Below are 19,877 nucleotides of genomic sequence, written 5' to 3' on the forward strand. Positions count from 1 at the left end.
AACAGTGCAAACTATACACGTTATAAGTACATATAGAACACCCATAAGGGCCGATCCATATGAAGCAGAATTACGACAATGATTCACGTAGACAAATGAAAGGCTTGTTTGTAAGTTCATTATTTTCACTTTATGATACATGGACAAATTGCCATTGATTGCCGCCTAACATGAACAATGATGAAATTGACATAGTTGAAAATTGGACCGTGAAGAGGACCCCAAAATGATGTGGGTAGGAAGCAGAAATAATAAACAAAACCGCTGGCTCGACAAGGAAGTGGGGTAACAGGAGACTTGTTCTTGCACAATAATCGATATAAAAGAGACAAATCAACGTTACAAGAAAAAAACCTGATGGAATTAAACAGGGGCGATCTCTTGACTCTTAAACTGCTCTTTCATCAGTATATCGAAGACCCATTGGTGACCTTGTACTATTTTCTGCTTAATGATGCATTGTGAATAGAAAAAAAACGACTGAATTCGCCTCGAGACACGTTTTACACTTGTCAGCCTTTCCTTATTGACATACAGATATATAGTGTACAGTCATTTTAGTAGGGTTTTTGTTTATATAATTTGATTTGCAATACATGAAGGTTTTTCTACCCAAGACTTAGAATGGTATAGCCAAATTTAAAAATCTCAATTTTCGGTCTTTGAGTTGATTTGAGCACAATTTAGGATTTTTGAAATGCGCGTTTATGCCAAAAAAGATAAGCCTGGTATCGAACATGAGTTTATGAGTCAATATCACGATGTGTCTGAACTTACAAAAAACAAATTCTTTCGCAGTCTTAGCTCCGTAGATTCATTAAATATGTCATATATAGTCTTTATTATTTCAATTAAGAGATTTTAATTGATTGAATCTTTGAAAGTATAAATGCTACTCATATCATGTTGTCAAAATCAAAATGATTATTGACTTATGTTAATACTAAAATGATTAAAATTATATACGACGTAATAGAAACACAAAAAAAAAAAAAACGTGTTTCAGTTTCGTCATTTAAGTCATGTCATTAGATTGTTTGATAAAATGGAAAAAGTGAAACCTCAAAAATACTGAACTTTGAGAAAAGTTCAAAACCGAAAGTCCCTGATCAAATAGAAAATCGCACACATCAAACTAAAGGATAACGCCTGTCCTATTCCTGACTTGGGCGGATTAAAACTGGTGTTAAAGATAGCTTAACCTCTCACTTGTAAGACAGTCGCATCAAATACCACTATTTTCAGACAGCAGAAAACAAGATAACGTCATATGTTAACATGTGTGTTTTCTTTTAGTTTCATAAATAGAGAAAAAAAACCAAAGTATGACTGTAGTAAACAGTAGTTTAACGCAATCAAAATCTATTTAATCAAGTTAATAATTTTATTGCAAACAAAAACAATTACTTAGTATATCAAGTTTTTTTTACTATTAATATGATTTTAAGAATAAAATATTTGACTCGGTTTGCTATGCAGCTTATAATCCGTTTTATGGAATTTCGTTTCTCTTTCAAAAATCTTGAATCCAATGCTGTGTATCACAAGCCATGCAAACTTATATTAATTCACAATATCACACTTGGTAACAGAATACCATCAATTTACATACAAATCCGACGACTTTGTTGATATGTCAAGATCCAAGAACGCGAAAACATGTTGACATTTGACCTGATACACTGACACCGTGTATTTCAGTAATCTTCTTTACTTTTCAGAAATTTGAGCTCCAACCCATTGTTATGTTGCAATATGAGGGATTTGCTTGACTGGGCAGCCCTTCAAACAAAAATCAGTATTACTGGAAAATGTATAGATTTTGGTATAGTCACACAAATCAAAGATTTTGTTATGTCGAACTGCACAATTCCAGGTTAGTAATTCAAAAATAATCCCTGAATGATTGTGACCATTAAATAAAGAAATTCAAAAAAGAAATTCAAAAAGAAACATACATTAGACAAGATTTACAAAGTGAATTGAAAGAAATTACAAAATGCAAGTGACAATAGTTATCAAAAGTACCAGGATTATAATTTAGTACGCCAGACGCGCGTTTCGTCTACATAAGGCTCACCAGTGACGCTCATATCAAAATATTTTTAAAGCCAAACAGGTACAAAGTTGAAGAGCATTGAGGATCCAAAATTCCAAAAAAGTTGTGCCAAATACGGCTAAAGTAATCTATGCCTGGGATAAGAAAATCCTTAGTTTTACGAAAAATTCAAAGCTTTGTAAACAGGAAATTTATAAAAATGACCACTTTATTGATATTCATGTGAACACCGAAGTGTTGACTACTGGGCTGGCGATACCATCGGGGACGAAACGTCCACCAGCAGTGGTATCGACCCAGTGGTGTGAATAGTTATCAAAAGTACCAGGATTATAATTAAGTACGCCAGACGCGCATTTTGTCTACATAAGACACATCAGTGACGTTCATATCAAATTCTAATATGACGTGCTTCTTAAGCTTTGTAAAGAAACCATACTTTATTATCCAATAAAATTAGTTTGCACATGCGTATATTGACTACGGCAGAAAAATGAATTTCGTCAAATTGATATGCATTTAATGTATTTCCTTAAATTAAACCACTTTCAAACACTAAAATGATACACATTTTGTTCCTTATACTTTTACAATGACAACAATGTGTTACAATTCGTAATTGACATATTTGACCTAGATACCGCATCGTTCATGTTGGCTGTTCTAACTTCAAAACCCCTCCCTCTGAAAAACACGTTTCATCTCTCCTTTTAAAAAGGCATGTCATTGTATAGCATAATTTCATTGAAACATACGTTCCGATGATAAAATATAAAATCAAGTATAGGTTATTATTACTGTTGTACTGAAATGACAAAATTGTTTCATATATTTCTGATAAAATGGATTGACCCTAGCAGGGAATCGAACCCATTCTCCTATAAAAAAAAAAAAATAGGCGTAATTACCAATATACCACCAAGGTTTCCAATCCATTTCACAAATGCAACAAGATTGTCACCCAGTATTAATTTTAATCATCATGTAATACAGCATTTGAAATCGTCAGATGCACAAAGGCGTGCCCTTTGATCAACTTTACAAGGTGTAGCCACCGCAAGTATAAATGGATCTCTGTCAAAGGGCCCCTCCTTCCAAATCTCAAATGTCAGCACAACTTTATCAAGGAATCCTCTATCAAATATAAACATATTTACCAATGCTACACTATTAACCGGCGAAATATTTACGATTAATTTAGTAAAATAAAGACCTACCCGATTCTCCTTGTGCGTCCACCGCCATTGACAACTGACTTGAAAATGTGCGTGTCAGAAATTGACCTCAAAGGAAAAGACTGTTGTAATATAAATTTTTTGTTATATTGTGACTCAAATATTGTTTTAGTTAGGCTGATAAATTAATTTGTTAATTTCTGTTTCAATTTTGAATTTTAGAAACCTACAACTTTGCGAAATTAAACTGGTTTGAACTAGTTGGATAAAAATCGACAGCGAGGTTGATGGAAGAGCCTACACGAAGATCGTACACTTATACACAGCGAACATAGAAATTACCGTAATTGTCCTAATCAGAATCGAAATAATTGATGCCAGCTATACTTTATTGTAGTTTTAACATGGGTAGGCATTATATTCGTGTTATTTTAGCCCTCGCTATCGCTCTGGCAAAAATAATCACGAATATAATGCCTACCCATGTTAAAACTACAATAAAGTATAGCTGGCATCAATTATTTCTTAAATATTTTTAAAGCCAAACAAGTACAAAGTTGAAGAGCATTGAGGATCCAAAATTCAAAAAAATTGTGCCAAATACGGCTAAGGTAATCTATGCCTGTGATGAGAAAATCCTTAGTTTTACGAAAAATTCAAAGCTTTGTAAACAGGAAATTATAAAAATAACCACTTTATTGATATTCATGTGAACACCGAAGTGTTGACTACTGGGCTGATGATACCATCGGGGACGAAACGTCCAACAGCAGTGGCATCGACCCAGTGGTGTGAATAGTTATCAAAAGTACCAGGATTATAATTTGGTACGCCAGAGGCGCATTTCGTCTACATAAGACTCATCAGTGACTCTCATATGAAAATATTTTTAAAGCCAAACAAGTAAAAAGTTGAAGAGCATTGAGGATCCAAAATTCAAAAAAAATTGTGCCAAATACAGCTAAGGTAATCTATGCCTGGGATGAGAAAATCCTTAGTTTTACGAACCATTCAAAGCTTTGTAAACAGGAAATTTATAAAAATGACCACTTTATTGATATTCATGGGAACAACGAAGTGTTGACTACTGGGCTGGCGATACCCTCTAGGACGAAACTTCCACCAGCAGTGGCATCGACCCAGTGATGTAAATAGTTACGAAAAATTCAAAGCTTTGTAAACAGGAAATTTATAAAAATGACCACATTATTGATATTCATGTGAACACCGAAGTGTTGACTACTGGGCTGGCGATACCCTCGGGGACGAAACGTCCACCAGCAGTGGTATCGACCCAGTGGTGTGAATAGTTATCAAAAGTACCAGGATAATAATTTAGTACGCCAGACGCGCGTTTCGTCTACACTAGACTCATCAGTGACGCTCTTATCAAACTATTTTTAAAGCCAAACAAGTACAAAGTTGAAGAGCATTGAGGATCCAATATACCAAAAAAATTGTGCCAAACACGGCTAAGGTAATCTATGCCTTGGATGAGAAAATCCTTAGTTTTACGAAAAATCAAAGCTTTGTAGACAGGAAATTTATAAAAATGACCACTTTATTGATGTTAATGTGAACACCGAAGTGTTGACTACTGAGCTGGTGATACCCTCGGGGACGAAACGTTCACCAGCAATGGCATCGACCCAGTGGTGTAAATAGTTATCAAAAGTACCAGAATTATAATTTAGTACGCCAAACGCGCGTTTCGTCTACATAAGGCTCATCTGTGACGCTCTTATCTTAATATTTTTAAAGCCAAACAAGTACAAAGTTGAAGAGCATTGAGGATCCAAAATTCAAAAAAAGTTGTCCAAACACGGCTAAAGTTATCTATGCCTTGGATGAGAAAATCCTTAGTTTTACAAAAAATTCAAAGCTTTGTAAGCAGGAAATTTATAAAAATGACCACTTTATTGATATTCATGTCAACACCGTGTTGACTACTGGGCTGGTGATACCCTTGGGGACGAAACGTCCACCAGCAGTGGCATCGACCCAGTGGTGTAAATAGTTATCAAAAGTACAAGGATTATAACGCGTTTCGTCTACCTAAGACTCATCAGTGACGCTCATATCAAAAATTTTATAAAAATGACCACTTTACAAACGACTTACAATAGAGTAGAAATGTGGTAAGAACAGTTTAGAATAATTCATATGGGCGTACATTTATACTGAAAGGTGATAATTATTATATTTAAACTAAAAGCATACTCTCAACAGAAGAAAAAGGCATTTGATATATGCATGTACACAGACATGATCTGTAATAATAAGTCCTTGGGAGAGTTTGACAATTCAGATGAAATTTACGATAGAAACCGGGTCAGTTTCTTACTTATAAGGTCACAAAGATGCATCAATATCCTCATCAACGTTTTTTTTGTTATATTCCTTTTTTCAGAAGGCATCTTGGGGGATGGGGTAGTATTGCACTAACTGATTTTACCCTTCTAAATAAATTATTTATTATTATTATCATCATAGACAGAAAATTAACTGAACGTTATACAGTTCACATTTTAAGGTACGCTATAAAAAGAAGATAATTATAATTGCCAATGAGACAACTGTCCACTTTATTGTGAAAGTCAGAAGAATATAAATTAAAAAGTATGGTTCAAAACAAATCGATGTTTCAAGACAGTGTCCTCATTGATCGTAGATATATTGCAAGGTTGTACAAAATGAATACAATGTACATGTGAACTCTTCTTTTACATATTTTCATTTCCTAAGTTGATGGTCAGTGGGGTTCGTGGACAACAACATCGTGTTCAAAGACATGCGGTAATGGTATTATACATCGAAATAGAACTTGCAACAACCCTTCAACTTCTGACGGCGGAAAAGATTGTCAAGGTGTCGACAACGAAATGACAGTTTGTAATCTCGGAGATTGTCGAGGTATTTTTTTGCTTAAATTGAAAAGAACTGAAAATAAAAATCGGCATCTTTGGCTTAAAAATGTTCTATTTGTAGTTTTACAGTGGTATAAATCTTAGAAAGAGAACCAGAATTAGGTTCAACATTAAACTGAACACCACTACGTGCTACATTTAAATAATTACTGTAATTCCAGTTTTGACATTTAAACCTAATTTTGTCTGATCATTTCCCTCACACATTGATGAAAATATAATGGAGTTGTTTGCGACTGTCATACAATTGATCTTTTGAAATTTGTCATTTGTTAAACGACTTCCCATTTCCATTCTCAATTTTATTTCTATTTTTAATTTTCAATAAACAAACGACAACCAATGAAATACCATCTCCTGACTAGCTTTGGACAGGCACATACATACAAAAAGACCATTATTCATTTATTTAATCAATAAGATTGCGCCAACAACATAACAGAGAATACTTTTTTTTCAAAGTATATTTAAGGAATGACTGTAATATTTTATCTGTCTATGAAGAAATAACATTAAAAATTTGGTTCGCGTAGCGGGTTATTTAACAGTGTGCACCACATTTTTAAAATGTTATTTCGAATAGACAGAAAAAATATTACAGTCATTTCTTATAATTTAATTCTAAATTCCATTTTAAACCGTAGAAAACCATGAAAAAACGTTGATGACGTCACTGTTACATGACTACATTATGTCTATGGGCTCATAACAAAATAACCTCAGCCAATCAGAAGACGCGTTACATCCAAAATTAATTATTAACAAGTAACACTTATCCATTCATTCAAGCAATAACTATGTGTGCAGCACATACCAGTATAGAATGTAGAAATACTTTGTACATATTTCCAGTAGACATGTGTTAATGGTATGTCTACTAAAACATGGTTAATCAATTAGGCTCCTTCAAAAAAGGAAGCATTATCGGAGAGGAATTCTTTGTGAAACCCCACTCATTTTAATCGGTAAAATTCTAACAAACCAAAATTTCATACTCGTTTAAACGTTTAAACAGCAGTCATGTAAATAACTCAAAAATGATCTGTTAAATTCAGTTTTATGGACTAGGCCGTCTGCTCTACTCAATTAAATTGTTTCATATTTGTCATGGACAATTAATTAAATCAATTTTCATTAACGGATAAAATCGTATTCTGAAACATCTGTGTGCCGCTTCTCAATTACATTATACACATCTTATTAAAAAGGTAGCCGATATATCTCAGAATTTAATATAATACATCTTTAAGAACTTTTTTTTATATTACCTACTCCTTTACTGAGTATAATCCACGTTTGAATTTAAAAAAAAAGTTTTATTTTTTTATTTTTTTATAGTTGATGGACAATGGGCCTTCTGGTCGTCTGTGAGATGTTCTCTGTTTTCTGTGGTCATGAATTAGGAATAAGAACTAGACGATGTGACAACCCTATCCCTACTGGAAATGGAAATGGTTGTGTTGGAAGTGATATAGAGAGAAAAATATGTTCTCTAGAAAAATGGGGTCTCACTAATTAGCGACAACAAGCGTCAAGAAGCGACAACAAGCGTCAACAAGCGACAAGAAGCGACAACAAGAATTATTTTAGCGACAACAAGCGACAAGAAGACTATTCAGCGACAAGAAAACATTTTTTTTATTAGATATAAAGAAATTTGTATTTAATGTGTGTTTTTTTTTTTTAAATATATGCAGATATGTCTAATTAAAATGTTTCATTATATAGATAGACAAAGAAATGAAACATTTGTGAGAAAGAAAGAGATTGTGAAGTTTATATTAGTATATATTGGTAGATGAAGAAATTTAACATTTGTGAAAAAGAAAGAGATTAAGTTTCTTTTTTTATTTTAAATATGAAGAATATGTATAAGATAATGTATACATGTATCTGTTTTCATCAAAGTCAAAGTATGAATAAACGAATGGAGATATATATGGAGCGGACATAATGGAATATAATATTTTGATTCATTTGCTTAATACTATGCTCTAAGTGTACTCTTGTCAATTCGATGCTTTATTTGTAGAACTCTCAGCCACGCTTTGTCATCTTTATTATTTAAGCGTGTTTCCAGACCCCACGACGAGGACGTGGTTCTACCTTGGGGTCCAGATGTATACAGAGCACGTACTTTTGCGAGAATAATACTGAAATGCTGACAATTTACTTTATACTAAACATAAAAGTTGAATGGCTTCAGTCAGCTTGGTAGAGCAAAGGAAATGCACACGCTATAAAATTGAAACAAAAACAAAAAAAAGGTCAACTTTCCTTTGAAGGATTTATTGAAACAAAAACATGAAATATATTATTTCCTTTCTAACAGTATAATTCATTGTTCTTGATAGGAACAACATTATATGTGGCTTCACCCGGCCTAAGGTAATAACAGTACACACAATGTAGAACATCAAATGAGATTAACGAGTCGCGTGTCCCCTGTTTTATTGCTTCAATAACATCCAATTAACACCTTCAACTTTGTACACGCGTCAGACTATACAATTACACGCGCCATAATATACAATCATTGTAAATAATGAACACCTGTTGAAAACTCAAGATGTCATTAATTTCCTTTCATCTTTAATCAATATGCATAAACATGATAAATATCGTTTAATGAGGCAATAAACAAATAAAAAGATGAAAACATTCACATTTCAATTTTCTTTTCCTCCTGTTTGATTTCAGTTCTTCGTATTTTACAATTTGTGTCAATATTTTCAGGACAATGATGCACATGTAATTCATTTTGCGAGCTTAATACATATTGCACGAAAAGAGTTTAAAAAAAAACAAATTATAAGATAAATAATGCATTTTAAAACACAAGGAAAAGTAATCTCGTAATACAATAATTAAACGTAATACTGGCTGTTATTCATAATAGATGATAAAATATTATGTAAATAATGTTTCGTTTTTTTCTATCAATTTTAACTTTCTTGTCGCTAAAATTATTTTCTTTTGCATATTCTTTTAATATTTATTGCAATAATTAATTTTAATTAATAAAAAATGTTTTCTTGTCGCTAAAAAGTTTCTTGTCGCTTGTTGTCGGTAAAATAATTCTTGTTGTCGCTTCTTGTCGCTTGTTGACGCTTGTTGTCGCTAAAATTCTTGTTGTCGCTAATTAGTGAGACCGCTTTATCCAATGGGATCAAAATCCAAATTTGAAATCCTTCCTTTGGTTTTATAATCACTGCTTGTTCTGTGGTGTATAACCACACTAACTCAATTTTTTTAACTTATGCTTTCCTAATGTGTAATATCAGCTGCTGCCCTTCCAATAATGAACTATTTGCACTGCAACTGTCATTGACCTTTGCACTTTCAACAACACTATTGTATTTGCATTGTACACATCTTTCTGTTGGCTTTACTGTAACTAACCATCTCACTCCATACAACAAAATAACACATTCTCCCATAGGTTGTAGTTTATATAACAAATTCTCTCATTGGCTGGAGATGATATAACAAATTCTCCCATTGGCTGGAGTTAATATTCAAACATCCAGTAGACTTTGCGGCTTTCATTAAAGGTAATATTTTATTTTAAATGTGTACTGAATTAAGTCAAATTATGGTTTAATTGTATTGCATCATAACATTCCTTGTAGACTTTAACTTTTACTATGCAATAGTTGTATGTGTGCAATATGGCCTTATCTGATAGTGCAATACTTATACTAGTGCAATAACCTTAAAATTGCAATATGATTTTGAAAAAATGTATATCATACAACATCTCAGTATTTTCATATTTATAGTAATTACTGTAAATTCAAAAATTATTGCGTGCATTTATTATTGCGATTTTGTCATTTAAGACTTAAAGCGATTTTAATTTTTACGATTTTGAGAAAAATCCTGTTAAATACATATGAAATAATTCAAAATGCGAATTTTAATTTTTGCGTTTACAACTCAGTGGCATTTTTCGCAATAATAAAAACCTTGCATTAATTTGTCAATTTACAGTAAACATAAGATTTCATGTTGTGAAAAGCTTTTTCATTTAAATTTGTTTAGTTTAGCTTCAATAACCTATTATTTTTATAAAGAAAATAAACATGTTATGTACTCAGGTCAGGTACAGATACTGTCAGACTATCTTTGTTTTTCTCAAATATTGTTTTGCCTGATTTTCTGTTAGGACCATTTGGCCTTTTCAACTTTTTTGGAGTCTTTTGTAGACGAAAGGCAAGTCTGCCGTGATTTCAAAATTTTATATCCTGGTATCTATGATGAGTTTATTTCTTACCGTATAAAGGGTTGCTTAAAATAAGGGTAAATCCAACCCACTTTATCTTTAAATCATCTTATAAAGAGCAGAAATCGATTCACTGTTGTACCTATTTTGCTGCAAAAATTTAAAATTACGAAGACTATATATATTTAATTACCATCATTTAAGAATCTTCTCAGTAAATTTGAATATTTCAGCTTCAAATCAGTTATTTCTGTTATATAATGCTTTCTGTAGTAAAAGGAGAAGATTCTTTGTTGTTAAATTAACCACACAGACACATAGTCATTAAGTTTGTTTATCCTTATTCTTTTCTTACTTTTGTGTTCTATTTGGTATGATGGCCAATGAGACAACTTTCCACAAGAGACCCAATGACACAGAAAACTATAGGTCACCATAAAGTCAACAATGAGCAAAACCCATACTGCATAGTCAGCCTTAAAAATAAAAGGCCTTAAAATTTTATTTGTTAAAGAATTGTTCAGATATATTCATTTCTTCTTGCAGAAAAAAATGAAAGAAATCCTAACCAAAGAAGATGTTCCAGTTAGTGAAGCGCCACCTGTTGACAATCAAGAGAAGATAATCAATGAAGAACCATTTATCAGTGAAAGTGAAGGGGAACAGATGAAAGCTACAACAATATTTGCCAGTGAAACTGAAGATGACAATATGCATGGAGGTAAAACAAAAAAAAAGAAATTTAATATTTGAATTATAATGTATTTAATTAAATGACGTTATAGAAAAAAAGGATAAGGGATACATATCCATCATGACACAAAACCAGTTCATGCACAGCAAAAAAACCATAAAAAGCATAAAAATTGCTGTTCTTCATTTAGATCTGAAAGTCACAACTAGGCCTTGAACACAGAGCAATAAAACTCACCTCACTGCAAGTTCAAGTTGATCTTTCAGAAAAGACTGTAAAAGGTACTTTCTATAATAACTGCCTTTGTCTGTCCATCTGTCTGTAGTTACTAATTTCTGTCTTTTTATGCCTCATTTATGACATTATGTTTTCTGGTCTGTGCATCCGTTCGTCCGCCAATTCGTTCGTCCATTTGTTTGTCCATTAGTTTGTCTGTCCATTCCTCAGTCTGTCCCCCTTTAGGTTAAAGTTTTTGCAAAATTTTGGTCGAGCTAGTTTTTTATGAAGTTGAAGTCCAGTCAACTTGAAACTTACTTAACATGTTCCCTATGATATGATCTAATTTTAATGCCAAATTAAAGAATTTTTATCATTTTTAGCTCACCTTTCCTAAAAGGAAATGTTAGCTTTTCTCATCACTTGGCGCCCGTCGTCGTCGTCGTCTGTCGTCGTTATCAATTTTTCAAACATCTTCTCCTCTGAAACTACTGAATGGATTTGGATGAAACTTAGCATGATTGCTACTTAGATTATCCTGCACAAAGTTTTTGCTTCGATTTTTGATCCGTCAAAAAACATGGCCGCCGTTACTTAAAATAGAACATAGGGGTCAAATGCAGTTTTTGGCTTATATATCAAAAACGAAAGCATAAAGAGCAAATCTGACACTGGGTAAAAATGTTCATTAGGTCAAGATCTATCAGCCCTGAAATTTTCAGATGAATCAAAGAACCCATTGTTGGGTTGCTGCCACTTAATTGGTACTTTTAAGTAAATTTTGCAGTTTTTGGTCATTATCTTGAATATTATTATAGATAAAGATAAACTGTAAACATCAAAAATGATCAGCAAAGTAAGTTCTACAAATAAGTTTATATGACCAAAATTGTCAATTGACCCCTTAAGGGGTTATTGTCCTTTAATGACAATTTTTCACAATTTGTTCATCATATTTGCTAACTTTAAAAAATCTTCTCCTCTAAAACTACTCAACCAAATTCAACCAAACTTCAACTGAATGATCAGTAGGGTGTATAAAATAAAGTTTGTGTTTTATTTTTATTATTTTGTCAAAACACATGGCCATCATGGCTAAAATTAGAACACAGGGTAAAATGCAGTTTTTGGCTTATATCTCAAAAACTCCAGCATTTAGAGCAAATAAGTCATGAAGTTAAAGTATTTTTTAGGTCAAGGTCTACCTGTCTTGAAATTTTCAGCCAAATTGGGTAACTGGTTTTTCAGGTATAATGCCCCTGAATTGACGATTTTAAAGAAATTTTGCAGTTTTTGGTTATCATCTTGAATATTATTATAGATGGAGATAAACTGTAAACAGCAATAATGTTCAGCAAAGTAAGATCTACAAATAAGTCAATTTGAGCAAAATTTTCATTGACCCCTTAAGGAGTTATTGCCCATTAAAAACTTTTTTCACAATTTGTTCATCATGTTGACTTACTTTAAAAAATCTTCTCCTTTGAAACTGCTGTATCAATTTCAGCCAGACTTAGGCTAAATGAGTTTCAGAGTATCTAGTATAAATTTTATATTTTATTTCCTTGTATGTCAAGAAACATATCTCCTATGGCTAAAATAGAACATAGGAGAAAATGTGTTTTTTTTTTGCTTTTGAAGAAAATAGGACGATTCAAAGAACATTTAAATAAATTGAAAAGCCAAAATAATCATTGATGAGAGATTTAACCAAAAAAATTAAGGTGAGCGATTCAGGCTCTTGTTCCAGTCCACATAGAAAATGATGGTGTGGATGGAGTATCCTTGTACTTGGGACACATTCTTGTTTTCAATCATCAATTTCCAGTTTCCTGAATACTTCTTCATTCTAAGATATATTGGCAATGTAAAAAAAATCTATGAAACTACAAATAAGATCTTACTGAAACTTGTTTTTACAGGTAACGACCCTGACAACTGGGCTACCAGTCACACAGAAGTGAAATCTACTCTGACCAAGATTGGCATTAATCCACCTCAGTTAGTGGAAGGAACTATTTTATCTTCTATTGAAGGCAAGAAAGATTTGGAACTAAACAATATTGCATTAAGTAGTTCACAGGTATGTAATATTCTATTATGGTGTTCATTTTATAAAACTGAACAAAAAATGGAATAGTTTTAATGATAAACAGTGTGAGTTTTGAATAAGAGTATACATAATGAAAGCAAATACTTCAAATGAATTATAAACCTTCATAGCTTTGTTTTTAATTTCTATCAATGACCATAGTTCAAGATCAAGACATAACTGTATGTGTTCTAATTATACCTGCATATCTGTTTATGAATACAGATGATGATACACTTAATATTTGATATATAAAAAACAAGAATTGCCTGATGAAGATTGGTTGATCTCTCTGGCTAAAGACTGCCTATGGCTTCCTCTGTCCAGGGGTCTAACGAGTTTATCAATGGTTATCAGTAGCCTGTCAACTCTTAGCTTGTGAGTTAGAACCTCACCAAATTTTGTCAATCATTGCATTGATTTGTATTGCAGATGAATTTGGTTTTTTTTTGTTAACTTTGTTCACATACAAGTTGAAGGTTTAGCTAGCTATAAAACTTGGTTTAACCCACCATTTCCTTTAAAAATGTCATGTACCAAGTAAGGAATATCACAGTTAACTTTGTTTTCTGATGGTTGGTATATAGTCTGACATTCGATTTAAAAATTTTGTCATGAACTTTCCCCCTTTTGAAGTGACCTTGGAGTTTTTTTGCTAATTATTTTTTCTTGCCGTACAAATTTTGTCCAATATTTTTTCTGTATATTCTTAAAGCCGATCAGGAACCTCATAATTGAATGTGACATTTTATTGACTAATAGTTCATACTATATTTACAGATATTGAACTTTAACCATAACAAGTTGAGGTCTGGGTCTTCTGACAAGCTGGTAGAAGTTTTATCAGGCAAACCATCAATACAGATACTTCTTAAAGTATACACTTAGCAAGGGCAAGGACAAACCATCAATACAGATACTTCTGTAAGTATACACTTAGCAAGGGCAAGAACAAACCTTCAATAAAGATACTTCTGTAAGTATACACTAAGCAAGGGCAAGGACAAACCATCAATACAGATACTTCTGTAAGTATACACTTAGCAAGGGCAAGGACAAACCATCAATACAAATGCTTCTGTAAGTATACACTTAGCAAGGGCAAGGACAAACCATTAATACAAATGCTTCTGTAAGTATACACTTAAGCAAGGGCAAGGACAAACCATCAATACAGATACTTCTGTAAGTATACACTTAGCAAGGGCAAGGACAAACCATCAATACAGATACTTCTGTAAGTATACACTTAGCAAGGGCAAGGACAAACCATCAATACAGATACTTCTGTAAGTATACACTTAGCAAGGGCAAGGACAAACCATCAATACAGATACTTCTGTAAGTATACACTTAGCAAGGGCAAGGACAAACCATCAATACAGATACTTCTGTAAGTATACACTTAGCAAGGACAAGGACAAACCATCAATACAGATACTTCTGTAAGTATACACTTAGCAAGGGCAAGGACAAACCATCAATACAATACTTCTGTAAGTATACACTTAGCAAGGGCAAGGACAAACCATCAATACAAATACTTCTGTAAGTAGACACTTAGCAAGGGCAAGGACACACCATCGATACAGATACTTCTGTAAGTATACACTTAGCAAGGGCAAGGACAAACCATCGATACAGATACTTCTGTAAGTATACACTTAGCAAGGGCAAGGACAAACCATCGATACAGATACTTCTGTAAGTATACACTTAGCAAGGGCAAGGACAAACCATCGATACAGATACTTCTGTAAGTATACACTTAGCAAGGGCAAGGACAAACCATCAATACAGATACTTCTGTAAGTATACACTTAGTAAGGGCAAGGACAAACCATAAATACAGATACTTCTGTAAGTATACACTTAGCAAGGGCAAGGACAAACCATCAATACATATACTTCTGTAAGTATACACTTAGCAAGGGCAAGGACAAACCATCAATACAGATACTTCTGTAAGTATACACCTAACAAGGGCAAGGACAAACCATCAATACAGATATTTCTGTAAGTATACACTTAGCAAGGGCAAGGACAAACAATCAATACAGATACTTCTGTAAGTATACACTTAGCAAGGGCAAGGACAAACCATCAATACAGATACTTCTATAAGTATACACTTAGCAAGGGCAAGGACAAACCATCAATACAGATAGTTCTGTAAGTATACACTTAGCAAGGGCAAGGACAAACCATCAATACAGATATTTCTGTAAGTATACACTAAGTCAGGGCAAGGACAAACCATCAATACAGATACTTCTGTAAGTATACACTTAGCAAGGGCAAGGACAAACCATCAATACAGATATTTCTGTAAGTATACACTTAGCAAGGGCAAGGACAAACCATCAATACAGATACTTCTGTAAGTATACACTAAGCAAGGGCAAGGACAAACCATCAATACAGATATTTCTGTAAGTATACACTTAGCAAGGGCAAGGACAAACCATCAATACAGATACTTCTGTAAGTATACACTTAGCAAGGGCAAGGACAAACCATCAATACAGATACTTCTGTAAGTATACACATAGCAAGGGCAAGGACAAACCATCAATACAGATACTTCTGTAAGTATACACATAGCAAGGGCAAGGACAAACCATCAATACAGATACTTCTGTAAGTATACACATAGCAAGGGCAAGGACAAACCATCAATACAGATACTTCTGTAAGTATACACTTAGAAAGGGCAAGGACAAACCATCAATACAGACACTTCTGTAAGTATACACTTAGCAAGGGCAAGGACAAACCATCAATACAGATACTTCTGTAAGTATACACTTAGCAAGGGCAAGGACAAACCATCAATACAGATACTTCTATAAGTATACACTTAGCAAGGGCAAGGACAAACCATCAATACAGATAGTTCTGTAAGTATACACTTAGCAAGGGCAAGGACAAACCATCAATACAGATATTTCTGTAAGTATACACTAAGTCAGGGCAAGGACAAACCATCAATACAGATACTTCTGTAAGTATACACTTAGCAAGGGCAAGGACAAACCATCAATACAGATATTTCTGTAAGTATACACTTAGCAAGGGCAAGGACAAACCATCAATACAGATACTTCTGTAAGTATACACTAAGCAAGGGCAAGGACAAACCATCAATACAGATATTTCTGTAAGTATACACTTAGCAAGGGCAAGGACAAACCATCAATACAGATACTTCTGTAAGTATACACTTAGCAAGGGCAAGGACAAACCATCAATACAGATACTTCTGTAAGTATACACATAGCAAGGGCAAGGACAAACCATCAATACAGATACTTCTGTAAGTATACACATAGCAAGGGCAAGGACAAACCATCAATACAGATACTTCTGTAAGTATACACTTAGAAAGGGCAAGGACAAACCATCAATACAGACACTTCTGTAAGTATACACTTAGCAAGGGCAAGGACAAACCATCAATACAGATACTTCTGTAAGTATACACTTAGCAAGGGCAAGGACAAACCATCAATACAGATACTTCTGTAAGTATACACATAGTAAGGGCAAGGACAAACCATCAATACAGATACTTCTGTAAGTATACAATTAGCAAGGGCAAGGACAAACCATCAATACAGATACTTCTGTAAGTATACACTTAGCAAGGGCAAGGACAAACCATCAATACAGATACTTCTGTAAGTATACACTTAGCAAGGGCAAGGACAAACCATCAATACAGACACTTTTGTAAGTATACACTAAGCAAGGGCAGGACAAACCATCAATACAGATACTTCTGTAAGTATACACTTAGCAAGGGCAAGGACAAACCATCAATACAGATACTTCAATAAGTATACACTTAGCAAGGGCAAGGACAAACCATCAATACAGATACTTCTGTAAGTATACACTTAGCAAGGGCAAGGACAAACCATCAATACAGATACTTCTGTAAGTATACACTTAGTAAGGGCAAGGACAAACCATCAATACATACACTTCTGTAAGTATACACTAAGCAAGGGCAAGGACAAACCATCAATACAGATACTTCTATAAGTATACACTTAGCAAGGGCAAGGACAAACCATCAATACAGATACTTCTGTGAGTAAACACTTAGCAAGGGCAAGGACAAACCATCAATACAGATACTTCTGTAAATATACATTTAGCAAGGGCAAGGACAAACCATCAATACAGATACTTCTGTAAGTATACACTTAGCAAGGGCAAGGACAAACCATCAATACAGATACTTCTGTAAGTATACACTCAGCAAGGGCAAGGACAAACCATCAATACAGATACTTCTGTAAGTATTCACTTAGCAAGGGCAAGGACAAACCATCAATACAGATACTTCTGTAAGTATACACTTAGCAAGGGCAAGGACAAACCATCAATACAGATACTTCTGTAAGTATACACTTAGCAAGGGCAAGGACAAACCATCAATACAGATACTTCTGTAAGTATACACTTAGCAAGGGCAAGGACAAACCATCAATACAGATACCTCTGTAAGTATACACTTAGCAAGGGCAAGGACAAACCATCAATACAGATAATTCTGTAAGTATACACTTAGTAAGGGCAAGGACAAACCATCAATACAGACACTTTTGTAAGTATACACTAAGCAAGGGCAGGACAAACCATCAATACAGATACTTCTGTAAGTATACACTTAGCAAGGGCAAGGACAAACCATCAATACAGATACTTCAATAAGTATACACTTAGCAAGGGCAAGGACAAACCATCAATACAGATACTTCTGTAAGTATACACTAAGCAAGGGCAAGGACAAACCATCAATACAGATACTTCTGTAAGTATACACTTAGCAAAGGGCAAGGACAAACCATCAATACAGATACTTCTGTAAGTATACACTTAGCAAGGGCAAGGACAAACCATCAATACAGATACTTCTGTAAGTATACACTTAGCAAGGGCAAGGACAAACCATCAATACAGATACTTCTGTAAGTATACACTTAGCAAGGGCAAGGACAAACCATCAATACAGATACTTCTGTAAGTATACACTTAGTAAGGGCAAGGACAAACCATCAATACATACACTTCTGTGAGTATACACTAAGCAAGGGCAAGGACAAACCATCAATACATATACTTCTGTAAGTATACACTTAGCAAGGGCAAGGACAAACCATCAATACAGATACTTCTGTGAGTAAACACTTAGCAAGGGCAAGGACAAACCATCAATACAGATACTTCTGTAAGTATACACTTAGCAAGGGCAAGGACAAACCATCAATACAGATACTTCTGTGAGTAAATACTTAGCAAGGGCAAGGACAAACCATCAATACAGATACTTCTATGAGTAAACACTTAGCAAGGGCAAGGACAAACCATCAATACAGATACTTCTGTAAGTATACACTTAGCAAGGGCAAGGACAAATCATCAATACAGATACTTCTGTGAGTAAACACTTAGCAAGGGCAAGGACAAACCATCAATACAGATACTTCTGTAAGTATACACTTAGTAAGGGCAAGGACAAACCATCAATACAGATACTTCTGTAAGTATACACTTAGCAAGGGCAAGGACAAACCATCAATACAGATACTTCTGTAAGTATACACTTAGCAAGGGCAAGGACAAACCATCAATACAGATACTTCTATAAGTATACACTTAGCAAGGGCAAGGACAAACCATCAATACAGATAGTTCTGTAAGTATACACTTAGCAAGGGCAAGGACAAACCATCAATACAGATATTTCTGTAAGTATACACTAAGTAAGGGCAAGGACAAACCATCAATACAGATACTTCTGTAAGTATACACTTAGCAAGGGCAAGGACAAACCATCAATACAGATATTTCTGTAAGTATACACTTAGGAAGGGCAAGGACAAACCATCAATACAGATACTTCTGTAAGTATACACTAAGCAAGGGCAAGGACAAACCATCAATACAGATATTTCTGTAAGTATACACTTAGCAAGGGCAAGGACAAACCATCAATACAGATACTTCTGTAAGTATACACTTAGCAAGGGCAAGGACAAACCATCAATACAGATACTTCTGTAAGTATACACATAGCAAGGGCAAGGACAAACCATCAATACAGATACTTCTGTAAGTATACACTTAGCAAGGGCAAGGACAAACCATCAATACAGATACTTCTGTAAGTATACACTTAGAAAGGGCAAGGACAAACCATCAATACAGACACTTCTGTAAGTATACACTTAGCAAGGGCAAGGACAAACCATCAATACAGATACTTCTGTAAGTATACACTTAGCAAGGGCAAGGAAAACCATCAATACAGATACTTCTGTAAGTATACACATAGTAAGGGCAAGGACAAACCATCAATACAGATACTTCTGTAAGTATACAATTAGCAAGGGCAAGGACAAACCATCAATACAGATACTTCTGTAAGTATACACTTAGCAAGGGCAAGGACAAACCATCAATTCAGATACTTCTGTA

General features: G+C 34.0%; 1 long non-coding RNA gene across 1 annotated transcript; it reads left to right on the top strand.

Moving 5' to 3' along the window:
• The first annotated feature begins 1,731 nt into the window (after window positions 1-1,731).
• On the top strand, window positions 1,732-7,658 carry LOC139499611 (uncharacterized). The gene is made up of 3 exons (XR_011658225.1): window positions 1,732-1,876; window positions 5,980-6,147; window positions 7,500-7,658. It is a non-coding gene; the product is annotated as an uncharacterized lncRNA (long non-coding RNA).
• The last annotated feature ends 12,219 nt before the right edge of the window (window positions 7,659-19,877 follow it).

This window comes from Mytilus edulis, chromosome 12, assembly GCF_963676685.1.
Source record: "Mytilus edulis chromosome 12, xbMytEdul2.2, whole genome shotgun sequence".
In the NCBI taxonomy this organism is placed as follows: Eukaryota; Metazoa; Mollusca; class Bivalvia; order Mytilida; family Mytilidae; genus Mytilus; species Mytilus edulis.